An 18,324-nucleotide genomic window follows, 5' to 3' on the forward strand; every position below is an offset into this window, starting at 1 on the left:
ATTCACTCTCCTGAGAAATATGGCGCTTGGGACTAATGTTTTCAAATTTTGCCATTAATGTTTTTGTTCAATATTTTTTATTGTGTTTTTAGGAAAAAAATATCATACCGAAATAAGCACGTTTCTGGGCAATACTGTGGGTGCTCTTTATAGGGGAAGAGTAGGTGCGACATAGTTTCTTTTAAGAATCAATTTATTTGCGTTTTCAGTTTAAGGATTTAAGACTGTAGCATCCTATCCAGCCCGGATACATGCGAAGAATCGCGCCACACATGTCTTTATTCATCAGTGTGTCACCTTTAACTGAAAATTCTGTGTCATGAATTCTATCACCCATGCACTTACGTCACAGTTTTATGGAGTCCGTCAGGAACCAAGAGGGTCTCGTCATCTCTAACTCACAAGACACTACATCTATCCCTCTATTAAAAAAAAGTACAATTAATACATATATTCATTTCAACTCTTCAATAAGTCTTTTAGGTGCTCAAATCAATCACCCAGCTTTAGTCAAGTGAGGTTGCGGAGATACAGAAGTGTACATGGCGGACACGGGTGTCAGAGACACTGTTACAATTATTAGCTTCTCCAGATTCTCAGTTGCATAAGTCTCAGTTCTGACATTTGGAGCTGGTGAAGGCAGAGACAGGTGCTTGAAATGCAAACAATCTTGCGTAATGGACTTTCAAGGACAGTGAGCAGTCACCCCGTGCCCTTTACTAGTCACAACCCTCAGTTGATCAGCATCAAAAGAAACATCAGTTTTGCACTTCCATTTTTGCCTGCTGATAATCTGGTGTCTTTTGAACACAGTGCTCCGAGCACAACGGTGTCTAGTCACATAGGTTTATATTTGGCGTTTGTGAGGCGAGTCAGTAGTGCGAAGTCTACCAATGTCACTAGATCTCTCATTAGTCCATTGTGGCAACTTGTACCTATCACTTTCTCAAACATTAAGGTGGCAGGGCTTTCACCCATGGTAGAATGGGGAGGATGACCTGTATGCACAAAGCGTAGACTACAGAACTGATTTGAGTTCAAGTTTTTCCAGCGCAGCATGCTAAATGATCTTCTTGGGGGTGATGGAGCAAGGACTCGTATAAAAGAGACTTGCTCGGAAGCAATCCTCTCAAATAACTCATAATACCGTAATAATTGTGTTCGTAAATATTAGTAAGGCACCAGAAAATTCACACCTAAAAATCTAGGGGAAGCTTTTATATGTGTATTGCTAACAAGTAACCCGTGTGTCTCTAAAATGGCCGCTAAACGCGGGATTCTGCATTGCGCATGCGTCTACCGCACCTACACAGTATGACATACTATCGCTTGGAGGGAAAACTTTGCAGCTGTGCAGTTGCTCTTAAAATGGCCACTTGAAACTCACCTGATAATACGCATGCTTTGCTGAAACTAAACCATTTAAGTTCACTAAAATGCTAATGCGTAAGATTTATATAAGTAAATGGGAATAGAGTAGAGATAGGTGGTATACAGTGAAATCATTTATTTTTTTATTTCAATACTCTTTGTCCTTTACCTCTCTATTAGTTCGTATTTGGGCCTCCGTGCAGGACTGAAACTGGGCATCACATGATCACTCTGCATGTGCAGTCGAAATGACCCAGGAGCCATGGTGCAAAGCCTTGAACGTCATCTAAAAGTAGAGAAAAGAAACGTGTCCTGAGAACAAGCATGATGTCCTGAGAACGGAAGAAATTTTAATAAAACTGTGTACATTGTATTGATTAACTTGTGAATACGGGTGGGAAATAAAGCATGGGAAAGTAAATTAAGCGGAGGGAACATAGAACAATGATCTTAAAGAAAAGTATTAAACTTAGCATGGTGTGATGATCATCTCCCCTTTCCTTGTCCAATCATAGTTAGGAGTTTCGTAAATTCGAAACATTCAGGGGTGGTACATGCCATTAGAAAGGTATGTTAGAGGTAGTTTAGTTAGATTAGTACCACAGAGAGACGGAGAATGCTGAGAGACTGAGATGCTGTCCATAAATCTGAGAAAATACTGAGGAAGATTCAAATCCAGACTTAGAACTTTTGAGGCAATCAATCAGAGAACATCGCGGAAGAATCGAGGAGGCTCCCAATTAGAAAACATCGCGGAAGAATCGAGGAGGCACATATTAGAGAACATCGTGGAAGAATCGAGGAAAAAATAGCATCAGAGAGGGGTGCGGCGCAGGCGCCGTATCTAGAAGAGGTCATCTGTCCTGTCCTGAGCTTTGGTCGCCTGATCTGTCCCAGGTGGGGCTCATCCCAATTCCTTAGCCAAGGGGTTGGTTTCCACACCATACTAGGTAAATATAACTCTGTGTAGTATGTCAATGTATTGCTCTCTCTTTTTCTCCCTACACAGGTTCTGTCATTGTAATAATTTTGTTTAACTATTATTCTGATTGAGTTAATTTTCTCTTCCTCTACTTGTCAAAGACGGTGTTCTAACTGTATTATGGTTCTTGGCTCACATGAATTTACTAGATAAACATTTTAAACTCTCCCGAGTCTGTGGTTATTCAATAAAGGTTATTATATGTAATGTTTCACCTAGTCAGCTAACTAAATGGTCCATTGACCAGAGGAAAATACATTGGATCAAGAGGTTTGGTAAGATATCATCAAATAAAAGTCATCTTACAGGTATTAGCACAATAAATTTACCCCAGCGGTATTTACTAGCCTACATGAATGAGTGTGTTTATGGGCCCAAGTGAATGTATAGTAAGTAAGTACCTGAGGTTGGTGACACGCTGGATCAGGGGTGCCCATAAATCTCTTGACCACACCATTTGCTTGTGGCCAGACTGGTATGCTTTTCTGACGCTTGACATTTAGATGAATGATAAAATCTTTCAATTCTCGACTATTGAAAGGCAGGCTATTGTCAGATTTCAAATTCGGAGGAGCATCTCATGTAGAAAAAACGTTCTAATCTTTTAGTGACTCTGTCATGAGTAGTTAATGACAGATCTTTCACAAGGGTAAAATGGGAATGTTCATCAACAATTACTAGTAGAAGATGTCTGTTGTCAAGGGGTCCAGGGAAATCAATTGCAATCTTCTCCCATTTATGCTTTGGAAGATCAGACATGTTTAACAGATGTGGGGTTGTCTTGGATGACCAGCAGTTCACAAATGAAATGCCTTTAACTCCTTTTCAACTCTATCAAGACAAGGGAACCACACTTGGGCGCATTAGAATTCGTTTAGTAGCAACAACTCCATGATGTCCCTGAGTAACCAGTTCAATAACTTGTTGTCTCAGACTCGGGGGTATCACGATTCTCTACCCTTATAAGATGATGCCTTCTAAGGTAACTGAAAATTCTTCCAGCACATTTTTGAATTTCTGATACTCTAGGTCATCATGAAGAGGTTGAGTATGTTTTAGCCACAATTGATGTGTGATCATGTCTTTGAGTATCATCAAATCTCTTTCAATGCTCTTGGCAGCAATGATTTGTTGCACCGATAAGGCAGCTGGGGTGCTGGATTTCGCATGGCAGTTAACATAAGCATCAGACTCTCTAGAAGCAGTGCCATGGCCCTATTCGCACATGTGTGAAGTAGTTAGGAGGGTTTTGATCTTTTCCTCGACGATGCACAATAGTATAATCATGCTAGTGCCATCGCAATCCCCACCTCTCAGTGTGAGAGGGACTCTTGGATTCAGGATTGCCGAAAATTATGAGCAATACTTAGTGATCAATGGCAACAGTGAAATGCTTTCCATGCAGGAACACGTGAAAATGTTCACAGGCCCACACCACAGTGAGGCTCTCTTTTTCAGGTCATGAATAAGCATGTTCCATTGTTCCATTGATGACAAACTTCAGCCAGCATAAGCCACATTGTGCCTCGGGGCATTGGGATGTCCAGTGTGCTGGGCAAGGATGGCACCCAACCCCAATGGGCGTGCATCAACTACAACTTCTGCCCTGCCTGTAATCTTGGATCAAAGTATGCAATTTCAGTGGCATTCTCAATTGAATGCTTGATTTTCTTGAAGCTTTGCTCACATTCTCTTGACCATCGAAATGGGACCCTTCGTTTTGTTAAGTCTCTCAATGGGGCACTTCCAGTGGCAAAGTCACTTATGTACCTTGAATAGTAACTGGCCATACCAAGGAAGGATCGCAGCATAGTTACATCTAGTGGTGGAGAAGTGGATGACAAGGCTTATACTTTATTTAGATCCGGACTCATTCCCCCATCAGAAAAAATATGGCCTAAGAACTTGAGTTTGATTTTATGAAACTCACACTTTGCCACATTTAAAGTGAGACCTGCATCGGCAAGTATACAACACACTTCTGTAAGAGCTTTATAATTTTATGGCATGACATGGAGGCCAACATTATGCAAATCTCCTTTATTGCCACAGCTCAGCAGTAGCAATGAAGAGAATATAGAACTCAAACAACATTCCAATATAGTATATAGGGCATGAGCACACATCCATCTTCCTTCTTTGTTGCTGCTGCTCAACAAGATCAGTACCCTCATTACATTTGTGTTATACAGTTTATTTCTTTAACTGCTTGTACTCTTTTTTCACATAACTGGGTCCTATTGATCCTACTATGTGATATCTCCTCTCTAAAATATGTTTTCTTTGCATGTCATTTTATTTTAAAACTTAGACTGTTTGTGTATTTCACCATTCTTCTAACCTTCCCCTGCTGTGCTTTTATTTCCCTTACGCGGCACTCATAACTGCTGCAGATGCTTAATTTATTAATTTCCATATTTGTCAAATCGACTTTCTTTCCCACACGCGTCCTTTGAAAGACGCGTTCGCTTACCGTTGCCTGGCAGCACTCTGAGCGCGAGCCAGGCCTGCAAGGTGTAACGCGTCTGTTTCTTCTCCGTTTCCTTCTCCGCTGCCCTGACCTTCGCGGTCATGCTGTTTTGTTTCTTCCGGCGGCTGCGGCCTTAGCACACTTCCCTCATCTCCCCGCTCCTCGTAGCATGTCTTTTCTCCCCCACCCCGGTGCGCATTTCAATCGCGCATCGCGGGGGAAAACGGATTAAATGAAAGGCTGTAAGGAGCAACGCTTGGCAGTTGCTGCTGTTGATTCAACGCGACACGACCGGCTTCTCCTCCTTTTTTTCTCGACCACAAACCAAAATTTAACCCCTTCCCACCTAGTTTATCTTTATACTGATTTAATCACAAAAAAACTGTTTTCTATTTAATACTTTTGACCACTTATTTAAAAAAAAAAAAAGATTAATATAGAGATAAGGTAGATTATTTTTATTTCATTACCATACTGATTTCCATTCCCCTACAATGTCTCTTAACCCAGACTCCAACCTTGAAGGTAAGCTTGAATCAATGGTATCTAAGGCCATGGACAAAGCTATGGACTCTTTTAACAAGACAATCAATAAAAAGTTTAAAATGCTGACAAAGGCATGGCCCTCTACCAGTCCTGCACATTCTTTTGGCGCAAAAGAAGGGGCAGTTAAGGTCCCAAAGAAAAGAGCTGCAACAGAACTTCCTGCAGATGCGACTAAAAAGTCTAAAAAAAGTGGGAAAACACATGATTCACGCTTCTTAGGCGGTGACGAGATCAATGCCTCGGGCATCTCAGAAGGGTGGCAGACAAACTCTGAACCCCCTTTTCACATTGACAGTGACGAGAACGATGAAGCAGAAATTGATCTCTCCTGCTCATCAAATTTTGATTTAGCCGATGAGAATCTAGGAGACAAAGCATTGGGAAGCTCTGAAGAGGCAAGTAAGGCCTCAGGATCAAAAATGGGCTTTACTGACCGCTTCCGGGAGAATATGTTCGACCCCTTGCTTATCAAACACCCTTTAACCCCAGAATGGTTCCCTTCCCAACATGTAGCGGACTATATCAGCTTCTGGCTGAGAAGAAAATTCCCTAAGAAAGTCAGATCAAGACTGAGGTCTGAGTGCCCGCGTCCATCCCATCCTGATAAAATCGCTAAGACCCCTGAACTTGACCCTAAGGGTGTGCCCTTTAAAGCCAAGGGTGCCAAAGACCCTAGGAAAGGGATTGACAAAAGCCTAAGATCGTGTCAAGATCGCCTCTTGAACACAATTGGCCCATTAACCAAAATGTTTGAACTAGCAGAAAATGCCTACGTTGGTGGGACACCTGTCGACCCGAAAGAGTTACGCCAATGGGTCCAGAGGACCATCTGCCTGATTGGCAACGCTAATGCTGCTATTTCTAATGAACGGAGAAAACAAATTCTCCTAAAAATTGACCCAAAACTAATTGAACTAGCGAATAAAGATGGAGGCCCCTCTTCTCAAGGACTCCTCTTTAGAGAGGATTTTATTCGGGATATGGCTAAATACGTCGGGGCCTTCAGCTCTATCCAAAAGTCGCAGTACGACATAAAGAAAGTATTTTTTCAAGACAATATTTTTGAAAGGGCCTGGTGAATGCGGGGTCGGTTTCTCGGCCGCGGACACTCATCCTCAAGACCCTTTCTGGGACGAGCCTCTAAATTCCAGCAGACATCCTTTTATGGAGGCCAATCTTTCTTCCCGCAAAGGCAAAGAAGCCGTACAAGACCATTCCGGGGAGAGAGAAGAAACAGAGGTTTCTCCACAGGTAAGAATCTTGAAAGACCCTTTAGATACCCCTATAAAGGTGGGAGGGAGACTTCCCTTTTCTTTGGGAATTGGACTATGATAACTCAAGACCCGTGGGTTCTAGATGCAGTCAAGGCTTATAAAATAGAGTTTGTCGATACCTCCATCCAAACCAAAACACCTTGAGAAATAACCTTTTCTCAGGAACAGAGGAAATTAGTCTCCCAGGAAGTGAAAGAACTGTTAGCCAAAGGGGCAATAAAAGAGACCTCGCAAAGAGGCTTTGTAAGCAACATATTTCTGGTAGAAAAGAAAGACAAAAGACAGAGACCTGTCATAAATCTGAAAAACTTAAACGAATGGGTAACATACCACCACTTCAAAATGGAGGGAATACACCTACTAAGGGATGTTTTGAGAAAGGGAGACTGGTTAACTCGTCTAGATTTAAAGGATGCCTACCTGACCATCCCGATTTGGCAGCCACACAGGTAATTCCTCCAATTCACATGGGAAGGAAAACTTTGGGAATTTTGCACCCTCCCTTTCGGCCTTTCTTCAGCCCCTTGGTGTTTCACCAAGATACTTCGTCTGGTAGTAGCATGGCTAAGGGAAAGGGGCGTAAGGTTAATTGTTTATCTGGACGATATCCTTATAATGGGTCAGTCCAAATCAACGGTAGTTCGTCATATGGATCTTACTATCCACCTACTTCAACATTTAGGCTTCGTAATAAACACAAAGAAATCTTGTATAATACCAAGCAAAGAAACACAATTTCTGGGTTTCATGGTCAACACTCTGAATGCGGAATTGAAATTACCAAGGTAAAAGATAAAGAAACTTCGGAGAGAGCTCAGAAAGATGCTATAAATGGAATTTTTTCCATTGAAACTTTTGGCAAGAATCCTGGGTCTTCTTTCTTCAACCATCCAGGCAATTTTTCCTGGACCTCTACATTACAGGGCTCTTCAGAGACTGAAAGCAAAAGCTCTCAAGACCAATCTCTCCTACTCACAATTGATTTGCCTAGATCAGGACTCCAAGAAGGAACTGACTTGGTGGCTCAAGAACGCGGAAGCCTGGAATGGCAGGGCCATCTTTGGGGAAGCCCCAGAGTTAGTAATAGAATCAGATGCGAGCCTAGAAGGATGGGGTGCCACATGTGGCAACACATCAATAGGGGGTTGTTGGACACAACTCGAGAAGGATCTTCATATCAACTGCTTGGAACTCCTGGCGGGTTCTTTTGCGGTTCGAAGCTTCACTCAGAATTCAGTGAAATGCTGCATTATGCTGCGCATGGACAAGATGGGGGGACCACACTCCAAGGGTCTTACAGAAATAGCTAAAGGGTTCTGGAGCTATTGTTTGAACAAGGGACTCTGTTACAGCAGAGCACATTCCTAGTTTCAACAATGGCGTAGCTGATTGGTTCTCAAGGAATTTCAAGGATTCCAGCAACTGGAAACTAGACAGAAGAGTATTTATAGTAATTCAAGACAGATGGGGTCCGATCAGGACAGATCTTTTCGCGGACAGGTTGAACACTCAGTTGAAGAGCTTCTTCAGCTGGAAGCCGGATCCTCAAGCATCGGGGGTTGATGCCTTCCTCCAGGACTGGTGAGGCTTAATGCCATTTGCCTTCCCGCCGTTTGTCATGCTTCCATGCCTTCTCTTGCATGCCCGTCGTTACATGCAGAACATGGTAGTGATAACCCCTCTTTGGATGTCGCAAGCATGGTTCCCAGTCATTCGAGAGATGTCTGTAGACTTCCCAATTCTCATACCGCCTTTCAGGGAAACACTTCTGGGTCCAGAGGGCGAATCTCATCCTCTCATAGACCAAGGCCTATTGCTTTTGACGGCATGGAAGATTTCAGGTGACAATGGAACATCCCAGGACTTTCCCAAGATGCTTTCCAGCTCATATCTGAGTCTTGGGCATCTGGAACAAGAAAGGCATATTGACTGGCATGGAATAAATGGGTTCGCTGGTGTATTCAACAACATTACGATCCCGTTTTAACTGATTTAGTTCACTTACTTAATTTTCTATCAGAGCTCTTCGCCTCTGGCCTATCTTACAGAACAGTTAATGTCTATAGATCAGCAATAGCTGCGGGTCATTCCTTAGTTGATGGTGTCTCGGTGGGACAGAACCTTCTGACAAAGAAAATTATGAGAAGTATTAGGGTGCTTAATCCTCCAACTCCTAAATATATGCCCTTATGGGACGTAAGAAATGTTTTACAAATTTTATCCTCTTGGGGTGACAATATTAACCTTTCTCTTAAACGTATCTCTTATAAGTTTAGCGCCTTACTTTGTTTAGTTTCTTTTAGACGAACATCTGATGTTAAGGCTTTAGACGTTACTAGCAGAGCTTATCAACCTGAAGGAGTTTGTTTTTATCTTCAAAAAAGAACAAAAACTATGTCATCTTCAATCTTCTACCCTTCCTTCTCTTTGAATGAAAGTCTATGTGTTGTTAAGTGCCTAAAAGAGTATGAAAAAAGGACTGCCCCTTTGAGAGGTATTGAAATTCAATTTCTGATCTCTCACAGATCCCCTCATAAAGCAGTCTCATCTCCCACGCTTGCAAGATGGGTGAAAGAAGTGATGAATGAGAGTGGTGTGGATGTGTCTATCTTCGGTTCACACTCCCTCAGAGGTGCTTCGGCTTCTAAAGCCTTTATGTTAGGTGGAGGGCTCCAAGATATTCTTAGAGCCGCTGACTGGTCAAATGAAAGTATGTTTAAAAAATGTTATTTTAGACCAATCAATAATGTGATTGATAATGTGCTTAATTCACTTTAAACTTGCATAATGTTGTCCTCCATGTCATGCCATAAAATTTAGATTTTTCACAGCCTGGTGGGCGGAAAATCTGGATTTTATTAAGGAAACAGAGGCTAAGATTATCCCACCTCTTATTAACCCTCCCTGGGTTTATTCCTTTTGACCTATTGTGTCTCCTTGTCTTTCATAATAAGTCACCTTTGGATTGCGATTGTTTTAAGAACATTCTTCACGTCATTTTGAAGTTATGTTCCTTGTTCGCAGCACTGGTCTAAGACAAAGAAGGAAGATGGATGTGGGCTCATGCCCTATATACTATATTGGAATGTTGTTTGAGTTCTATATTCTCTTCATAGTTACTGCTGAGCTGTGGCAATAAAGGAGATTTGCATAATCTTAGCCTCTGTGTCCTTAATAAAATCCAGATTTTCTGCCCACCAGGCTGTGAAAAATCTAAGTTTTCCTTTAGTGTGGCCACAAAAACTAGTATGTCATCACGGCAATTGAAAGCATTTGTGACAGGCTGTATTATGCAACAAATGACATCCTGGAAGAATTCTGCAACCGATGGCACGCCGAAACTTAGCCTTTTATATCTAAATAAACCAACATGAGTTGAAAAAGTGGTAATGGACATGCAATTTTCTTTCATTTTGAGGTGGTGATACACTTTATTCAAATCAAGACGGGAAACGACGTTAACTCCATTCAGCTGCATAATCATGTCAGCAATGTGCAGACTTGGATGTCGCTCTCTTTCAATCGCTTTGTTTAGCTTGGCACATATCAACGCAGATGTGCACGGCTCCTCTACTATTATTTTTACACACTACCACTATGGTCGATACCCATGGCATCGGACTAGTGAATCGCTCAATGATGTAATTCTTTAAGAGTGTCTCAAGTTCTTTCTCAACAGCCTCTTTTAAATGAAATGCAATTCGACGATATCACTGAGCAACAGGATGAATGTCCTCATTTATGTGAAGTTTCACTTATTTGGTCTCAAGTCTTCCTAGCAAACACAAGAAGATGATGGACGGAGCGCCTAAACTTTTCAGACACTCGCCCCCAGTCACAGATCTGGGTTGAATCCATCATCATTCTTTAGCTCACTTCGCAACCCCAGTTCAGACCCAGCTATATGCAAATCAGTCTTGACCTTGTGCCTCATGGGAATAGTTCAGACCTAACTGCCAAACCAGGTCATCATCTCCTTGTGTTTGCTTAAGTCTTCCTAGCCCATGAAACAAGCATGGAAACATATTCACTATCTCATGATAGGCATTCACATTGTAGTTTACAGAAATCCGCCCCATGTCAGCAGCAGTATTGAAAATGAGGAAACATGCACTCGATGAATTGCCTGCAAGACATGAATCGGTGCTTGTACTTTCGTATTGTTTTGCTTTGCAGTCACCATGAATGATTCTTGACTTTGCAGTGGCGTTGATGCAGCCCATGTATACACTTTGGTTTTCAACGGGGTTAAATGGGGCACTGGAGACAGTTCATTGTTCTTTTCTGCTGGCACACCACTGTCTATGATAAAAGGTGTGAAGTACCCATTCACTTTCAGTGTGATCTTGGCACAGTGTCCAAATTACTTTTGCACTTTCACTGCTCAACATAGTTTTGATCGATATTCTTCCTTTCACGAAGCTAATTCTACATGTGCATGTCATCCAACAGTCAACATTATGATCGCGCACCCATCTTCCTCACTGTTGCTTGACAATAACAGTGACAAACCTTTAGACAAGGAATGGAATCTGACGACAAACAACGTAGTTCAGTTACTACTTGACTCAACTGGTGTGGTCACTGTGCCTTGTGGGCGAGCATAGAACATCATGTCTGGAACGTTCTAGCATCCATTTTGTTTTCTCGCTGTGACGCACTTGATTTTCCCCCCATTTTGTCTTTTTGAGTTGATGCACTTGATCTTTCCCTCGCTTTGCAAACTGTTCTATAATGGTTCTCTTTCCTGCAACCTTTGCATATTTATCCAATAGCAGGACATTTACCGTCACGTGGAAAGGAAAATCCACATGTAAACCAATACTTCTTTTCCTTTAGAGACATTACTTTATGGCCTTCTATGTTGTATCTCGACTTGCTCAGCGCTGATTCCTGTTGGGCCGTTCCGGCCTCCATGTTATTCTGTCAGCTCTTTCTTCTGCTCTGGCAGCAATGAGTACTCGCTCCAAGCTGTGTGTCTCTTTCAACATTTGTCATCTGAAGGACTCGAAGAGACAACCATCTATTACTCTGAGAATCATGACCCCTTCATCATTGAACTCGTTGAACTTGCAATGTTTGATGAGCGAATCAACTCTTTCTATAAACTCATCCATTGTTTCACCTGCTCTCTGCCTTTCCTGATTGAAAATTGTTACAATCCAAAAGAAGTCCAAAGTTAGCCATGAGGTAGGTTGTAGGTAAGAGGTTTATTTAAGCTCAGTTACAGGTCAGGTTTAGATGGTAAGTAGAAGATATGAAGTTAAGCCCCACCAGGAGCAGCACCCTTGCTGCTCAGCCCACACTCTCCAACTGTCTATCTTTCCACTTCACCAGGCACTCCAACATTCCACTCCCTCATCAAGTATTCTAACATTCCACATACATATCACATTCATACTGCCTGAGCAGCAGGGAATGGGTAACCAGGGAAAGGATGCATTTGTAGGAAATCAAGGTATAACAAAAATGTACCTTTCATAGTAGACATTCGGCATTGGATTGAACTTGGTGCTTATCAGCTCTTTGATTTGAAGGTGCGTCACTTCATCACTGGGTTGTATTTTCTTTATCATTTCTTTTACTCCTTCATTCTCCAAATTCTTCAGCTATTTAATTATCTTTTTGGCATTTACTTCTTCCAGCACATTAATGAAATCGTCAAAGGTTTTGATCCAGGCAGTCCATCTGTTGCCAATGTTTTGCTTTTTGGCGGTATTGAAGGAAGGCAATGGTTTCAAGAAGGTGCTTGCTCTTTTGGCAGCCATTGAAAATTTCACTATTCCCACCTCCGCTTGACGGCCTTTCAGTTGGTCTGACGTGATTCATCAGCCTTCTGAGCACAGCCCCGGCTTCAGTTTGGGTTATGGCGCCAGGTGCTGAGGTTAGATGGCTCTTTTTACTTAAGTTCTGGTATACGTGATCATATTCTCTATCTGTATATATCTGATTATCATCACCTCAATGTTTCTCTACATTTATCTGCTTCTAGTCACAGCATTCTCTTGCACCTGGCTGTTGCTGCTCGTTGCAGTTTCCGTATCTGGTTGTTACTGCGTTTACCATTTCTTTTCATAAGAAGTGTTTCCGCTTTTAGCGCTTCCTTGCTCTCAGCTATCACTGTCTTTAGCACTTCTCTTTACCTGGTTGTCGCTACCTTTAGCATTGTTGTACTGTATAAATGAAGGCTTTGTGTTAGGCTTTGGCATAGTATCTCTTGTCTCAATTTTACCAGCAAAATGTTGCAGACCACAAACAAACTTTCCGTAAGGCCTTCACTTTCGTCACAGGCCTTTCACTGGCTGGAGTCAAGCTTTGATTCCACATATGGCAACTGTCGATTTTCACTTTGACTGAGGCACACATGGCACACACAAACAGATTGCTGGACCACAGCACAATGTTTGGGAGAGCACTCTTGGTTCTTCGGGATGCAGGGTTTACGTAATATCCTATTTCGTCACCAGTTGTAGCGTCCGTCCCAGCCTGGATACATGTAAATGATCACGCCACAAATGGAGCTTGGTATTACACGTCTTTATTCCTGTGTGTAACCATTAACTGAACATTCTATATCATTAATTCAGTGACCCACACACTTAGATCACTGTTCTATGGAGTCCATCAGGAACTAAAAGTGTCCCGTCATCTCTTGCTCACAAGATACCACCGAGACTATAGAGATAGGATAAAAAAAATGAAACTGCCAAAAGCTAAGATGGGAAGACAAAGACAAGACATAACAGTACCCCATAGTAATGGCATATAATACACAGAGAGGATATGGATTTGTATGGTGGTCCATGTACAGGCAAACCTATGTACTGGATAGTTGTGTTAATGTTTAGAGAAATGTAAAATTATAGAGGGTCAGCTCCTCATAGGTTGGCGAGCAAAGCCCACCATTTGTGAATTGATATGTTTTGATGATTTTCGCTAGGGAAGGTTTAACTCCTTGGCTACGGTGAGCAGAAGATAAAGGTCTGATGTCTGGTTCCAGTAGCAGAGGTCAGAAGGGGTCCGTGAAAATACAAAGAGTTGCTGTAACAAAACAAAGATCTAGGGATACAATGAATATATCATATATATGCATGAAGATTCCATCCCATTATTCAACATTTCAAGAACATGTATACGAAATTACCCAAATTTCTCCCCAGTCCCAACAATTGTTCGTTGCCTTGAGAAAATCTAACCAGTGTCCTTGTAGGTTCTGTGAAAGGAATACGGTGTACATTGGGCTGAGGCAGGAAAAAATGTGTTTGCGGGCTTTGGCAGATATTAATGCCCATGTCTCCTCTGAGAATGGGGATCTGTTAAGATATTACAAATTAGTATTTCATTTGATCTGCAGAGGCGAGGGCAATTTGGTGATTTGAGTCTCAAAGTAGTTTATAGATTTTTGGCATCCAATGTCCTGTACTACTTAGCTTCATAAGAACGTTTGCTAAATTGGGAGTTCAAAGGGGATTCAGTTTAGAGATTTATGTTTTCTGTCGCAAGAATTGGTAGAATTCACTGTTTGTGAGTGCTTGATTGTATTTCTGTGAAGGAAAGGCATTTTGTCATGGTTTCTGGATCCAGGACTATGGATATGCCTTAACTAGCTTACAGCAATAAGTGGATGGTATTATTGATGGTCCTCATTTTTAGGTCTCGCTGAGCCAGCGCACGCGCTGCACTGCGAGACATTTAGTATCGGAGTTTTCAAAGTGCTGCCACAGGCTTTTGGTTGCCTAGCGCTTGTGTTCATGCGAGCGTGCACAAGCGCAGCCGCCATCTGCCTCCCTTCCAGCATGATCACTTTCACTTTTTTGTGCTGCTGTGCGCACGCGTGCGCATCACTAGCGTGTTTTTTTTTTTTACATTACTTACAAGCTTCCCGCGTCACGAGGCCAATGCTTGTTTTCTTACTCTTTCCTTCTTACCGTTAATATTATCATAAGTTACTTTAATGTCCCTCCATCCTTGTTTAACTCAGTTACACTGTTTTTCCTTCCTATATTTTCTTTGCCTTACTTAGTCTTTTTTCCATGTGATCTCCAATCTTAAAATAAACTCCACTAAACCCTTGGGATATTCCCCGGAGGTGATTAGAGGATTTCTGTCTTTCATAAACCATCTCACCGCAGCCATCCATTCCACCCTATCCTCCCTCTCCTCCACCCTGTCCCTGCGGAGTTGTCTTTCTTCAGTGAGGGTTGATGCTCTGTGCAGGTTAGAATCGACCGCTCTCCCTCCCTCCCTCCCTTCCTTGTGTTGAGTCTATGCTGAAAAACCTGGCATCCTCTCCCAGAGCATCGCCCTGAGGTGACAACAGGAGCTGTGCTTCTGCGGAGCTGTTGCGCCTCTTCTCGGCCCGAGGGCAGTCTGTTGTCACTGGATGTAATGCTGTCCTGCGGGGTTGTTGCTGCTCCCTCCCCTTGCTCTATCTAGGTGCCACTGGGCGTGGCTCGGGAGGCAGCCACCCTTTTACCTGTCTTGTTTTCTAATCTCTTCCCAGCTTGACGTCGGAGAGGGGTGCGTGTGGAGGTCCAGGTTTGACGGCTGTAGGTCCACTCCATCCAGAAACATGAAAAACAATCGAGGGGGTTCCAAGGTGCAGTAGCTCACGGTGAGTACGCTTCAAGTGTCCGGCGTCCTATAATGCCCATTTATCAAAGAGCCGCAGCAGAATCAATCATCACCACTTGTGACGCTGAGGGGCAATACATTCTCCAATTCATTACACTACAGAGTTTATATTTGTTGACAGTGAGGTGCATCAGAGGGCACCCGGAGCGCAACCTGATACATCTTTTCACACAGAAACTTCATACGTTGGTGTGCGTCGGTGTTTAAGCGATCAGACTTTTAGAATAAATAGACACATATTGACACTTTAAAATAGACATAGCTGACGGGCTGTGCACTACTGAGTGTGACATTTCTATTTTTTTATTTCAAAGTATTTTATTAATTTAAGAGAAAAGGCATACAATCAGACGATATTGCGATACAATCAAAGATTACACATGAAAGGCCATTGGTTTACATAAAGCATTTGTTACAAAGAGAATGACCATTGAATATATGAGAACCATCCAGGTCCAGAACTAAACCGTGCCTGCAGTATATCTAGAAAGGAATGCAAGCTATAGGCACAAAGGTATTGTAACTTTTCTGAACAGGATTTAATAGGTAAATTCTGTTCCAAAGAATATGACATCATATGTATTGCCTTTATACCAATAAACGCCAAACATGACAAGCACTGGCATAGCCAATAGGTCTCACCTTTGGGACCTTATAAGTGTTTAGCCATGCAACAGTTGATGTTGTTGCATCAAGGATATTGTGCTGCATAACTAAATACTTATAAGGTTCCAAAAGCAAGACCTATTGGCTATGCTTGTCTGTTAAGCCACAAAGCTAAAAGATTGGAATTGGCAATATAATTGCGAAGTGTTTTTATGTAGTAGAGTAGCACTTGGGTGGTATCTTGTAAAATTACTTTAGAATAACTTCCCATAATCAAATTCATGGTAAAGGCAACAAGCATATGAAATGGGTGAACTAAGCCCCCCTCCATGCTGGGTAAAAGGGGCAAGGGCCTTGGAAGGCCTCCTGCATGATTCTCTGTGCATATTCTCTTTGGTGAAACTCTTTTTTTGGTGCTAAACAAATTATTTATATGAGTTTGTCTATGGAAACTTTGGGCAAAATCGAATTGGCCCCATGTTTGGCAGAAAGTTTACAATTGGTGTGATCATCGTATTAAACAATTCCAACCTACCCTTCCAAGAAATGTGTGTGGGAGACCAGGTATCCAGCAATATTTTGATTTTGTTGAGGGGGACTTCTTCATTGTGTGGTTGGTCGAGTCTTGCAAGTCAATGGAGAACAATATTCCTAGTAGTACACCTTTTCTGTGTGGTCACCCCGTATTGTTCACATTTTGCTGGACCCTATATTTTGTCTGGCCTCAAAACTCTGGGGAACAGTTTGCAAAAACAATTCTTGTGTACCCACTCTCTGGTTGCTGGAAATACCTACTGTTTTTCTACAAGACTTCTATCTCTGGATTCTTACATATTGGTACACTTGAAAAGACGGGAAATAGGATGCCAAAACAAATCTTGTGTGTATACTGTCTAGTTGCTGGAAAGCCAATATTTTGTTCTACCAGGCTTCTGTCTCTGGGTTTATTTTGCATACAGATACTGCCCCAAACTGGATCTTAGTGTTAGATGTGAGAGGATACTAGAATTACCGTAGTGCACTCCCCCCACACACCCGCTGCCCTCAGAGCCCAAGTTTAGTGTGGCTGAAGACTTCCATCATCCGTAATATGCTCAAAGTGGGTAGGGTTGGCCTTGGGTACTTCTACCTCCTTTACTTAGGGTAAGCTCAGGAGTCATTTGCACCCATTAGCTTGCACCAGGCATAAATGTGGCATCTTCAGACACCCACTTCAGAACAATCCTAAACCGAAGAAAGCTCAAAAGAGGACTGAACCTACTGTCTGTGACATTGAAAGAGCCCTTAAGGACTGGGCCTGCTCTCTCTTGTACCCCGGACAAAGAAGTGGACTTCAAGGGTCATAAGGCTGACCTCCTGTTCATGCTACAAGGACACCACAAGCTACCATGGCCTTTCCTGCAACTCCCCAGCTGATCAGTGCCAAGTGGACCTGTGCTGGCCTCTGCCTGACGCCTTGTGAATGTGATAAAATATATATATATATAAAAAATAAATGCACATATGAAGGGAATATTTTGTTGAGATATCTGCAAGTTTTGCTTTAAGGAAATATTTGCCTTTCCCATTCACTCCAGAGGTTTAATAGATTAGTTATAGTGCAACATGAACCTCTGATACACTCGAGGTACATGGAAGGGGGGCATAAGATAGAGGAGAAGGTGCTAGGGAATCTTGATGACCAGAGTTTCAACCCAGTGAATTTACCAGGCTCCTTCGGCCTCTCTTCCCTGAGGTTCAATTTAGACTTTGACTGTGCTGGGTATCTTTCGACCTATGGGACGTTTGGAACTTAAATTGTGGCCCATTTCACTCCTGTGAAATGGGTCAGGTAAGAGCCTGATACTGATTGGGGTTTTATCATTCTGGTGTCATTTTGTTAATTAAATTTGACTCTATGTTTATGTTTTTTATTACCAAATTTTATTGGATTTTGAGAAAAAGTTACAGATGTGATAAAAAGAAAAGAAGAAGGAAAAAGAAGCAAAAAAACCAGCAGCATAAGTAGATCATAAAATGAATGCAAAGCATATTATCACAGAATTATTTGCATAATTTCGGGGGTTAGATTACTCTGATCATGTTTATCCACCCACATTTTTCAGAACCTTCTTCCCTTGGTTAAGCTCGTAGGCCCAGCCACTTCCCCCACATTCAGCCATGCTTGGCAGGGCAGCCTCTCGCTTTGTATATGGGCTTTTCTTGGGCCCCACACCAGTCCACTCCTCTACGCCCTTTAGTGATGCTAGGAGAGATAGAGCCCTTCCAGGTCACTACTATGTCTCGCTTGGTCACTATGGCTGCCGTCCCAAGAAAGATTTTTTCTGTCCGGATCCCCTCTACTCCGTCCATAACACCCAGGAGTGGGGCCAATGGGCTAAGCAGGACCTCCCAACCCAGGACCTCGCTCAGCTCGGACACTATTTTCCCCCAGTACTCGT

At 42.4% G+C, this 18,324-nt stretch overlaps 1 long non-coding RNA gene across 1 annotated transcript in view; it reads right to left on the reverse strand.

The window, feature by feature from the left end:
* Window positions 1-248: 248 nt before the first annotated feature.
* The window catches only part of LOC146785815 (uncharacterized), a 46,858-nt gene continuing 28,782 nt past the window's right edge, over window positions 249-18,324 (reverse strand). Inside the window, exons 2-3 of the long non-coding RNA XR_014970627.1 lie at window positions 1,541-1,657; window positions 249-422 (exon numbers count right to left, since the gene is read on the reverse strand). This is a non-coding gene — a long non-coding RNA (uncharacterized LOC146785815). The remainder of the gene's footprint in view (window positions 423-1,540; window positions 1,658-18,324) is intronic.

Source organism: Triturus cristatus, chromosome 11, assembly GCF_964204655.1.
Source record: "Triturus cristatus chromosome 11, aTriCri1.1, whole genome shotgun sequence".
NCBI classification, from domain to species: Eukaryota; Metazoa; Chordata; class Amphibia; order Caudata; family Salamandridae; genus Triturus; species Triturus cristatus.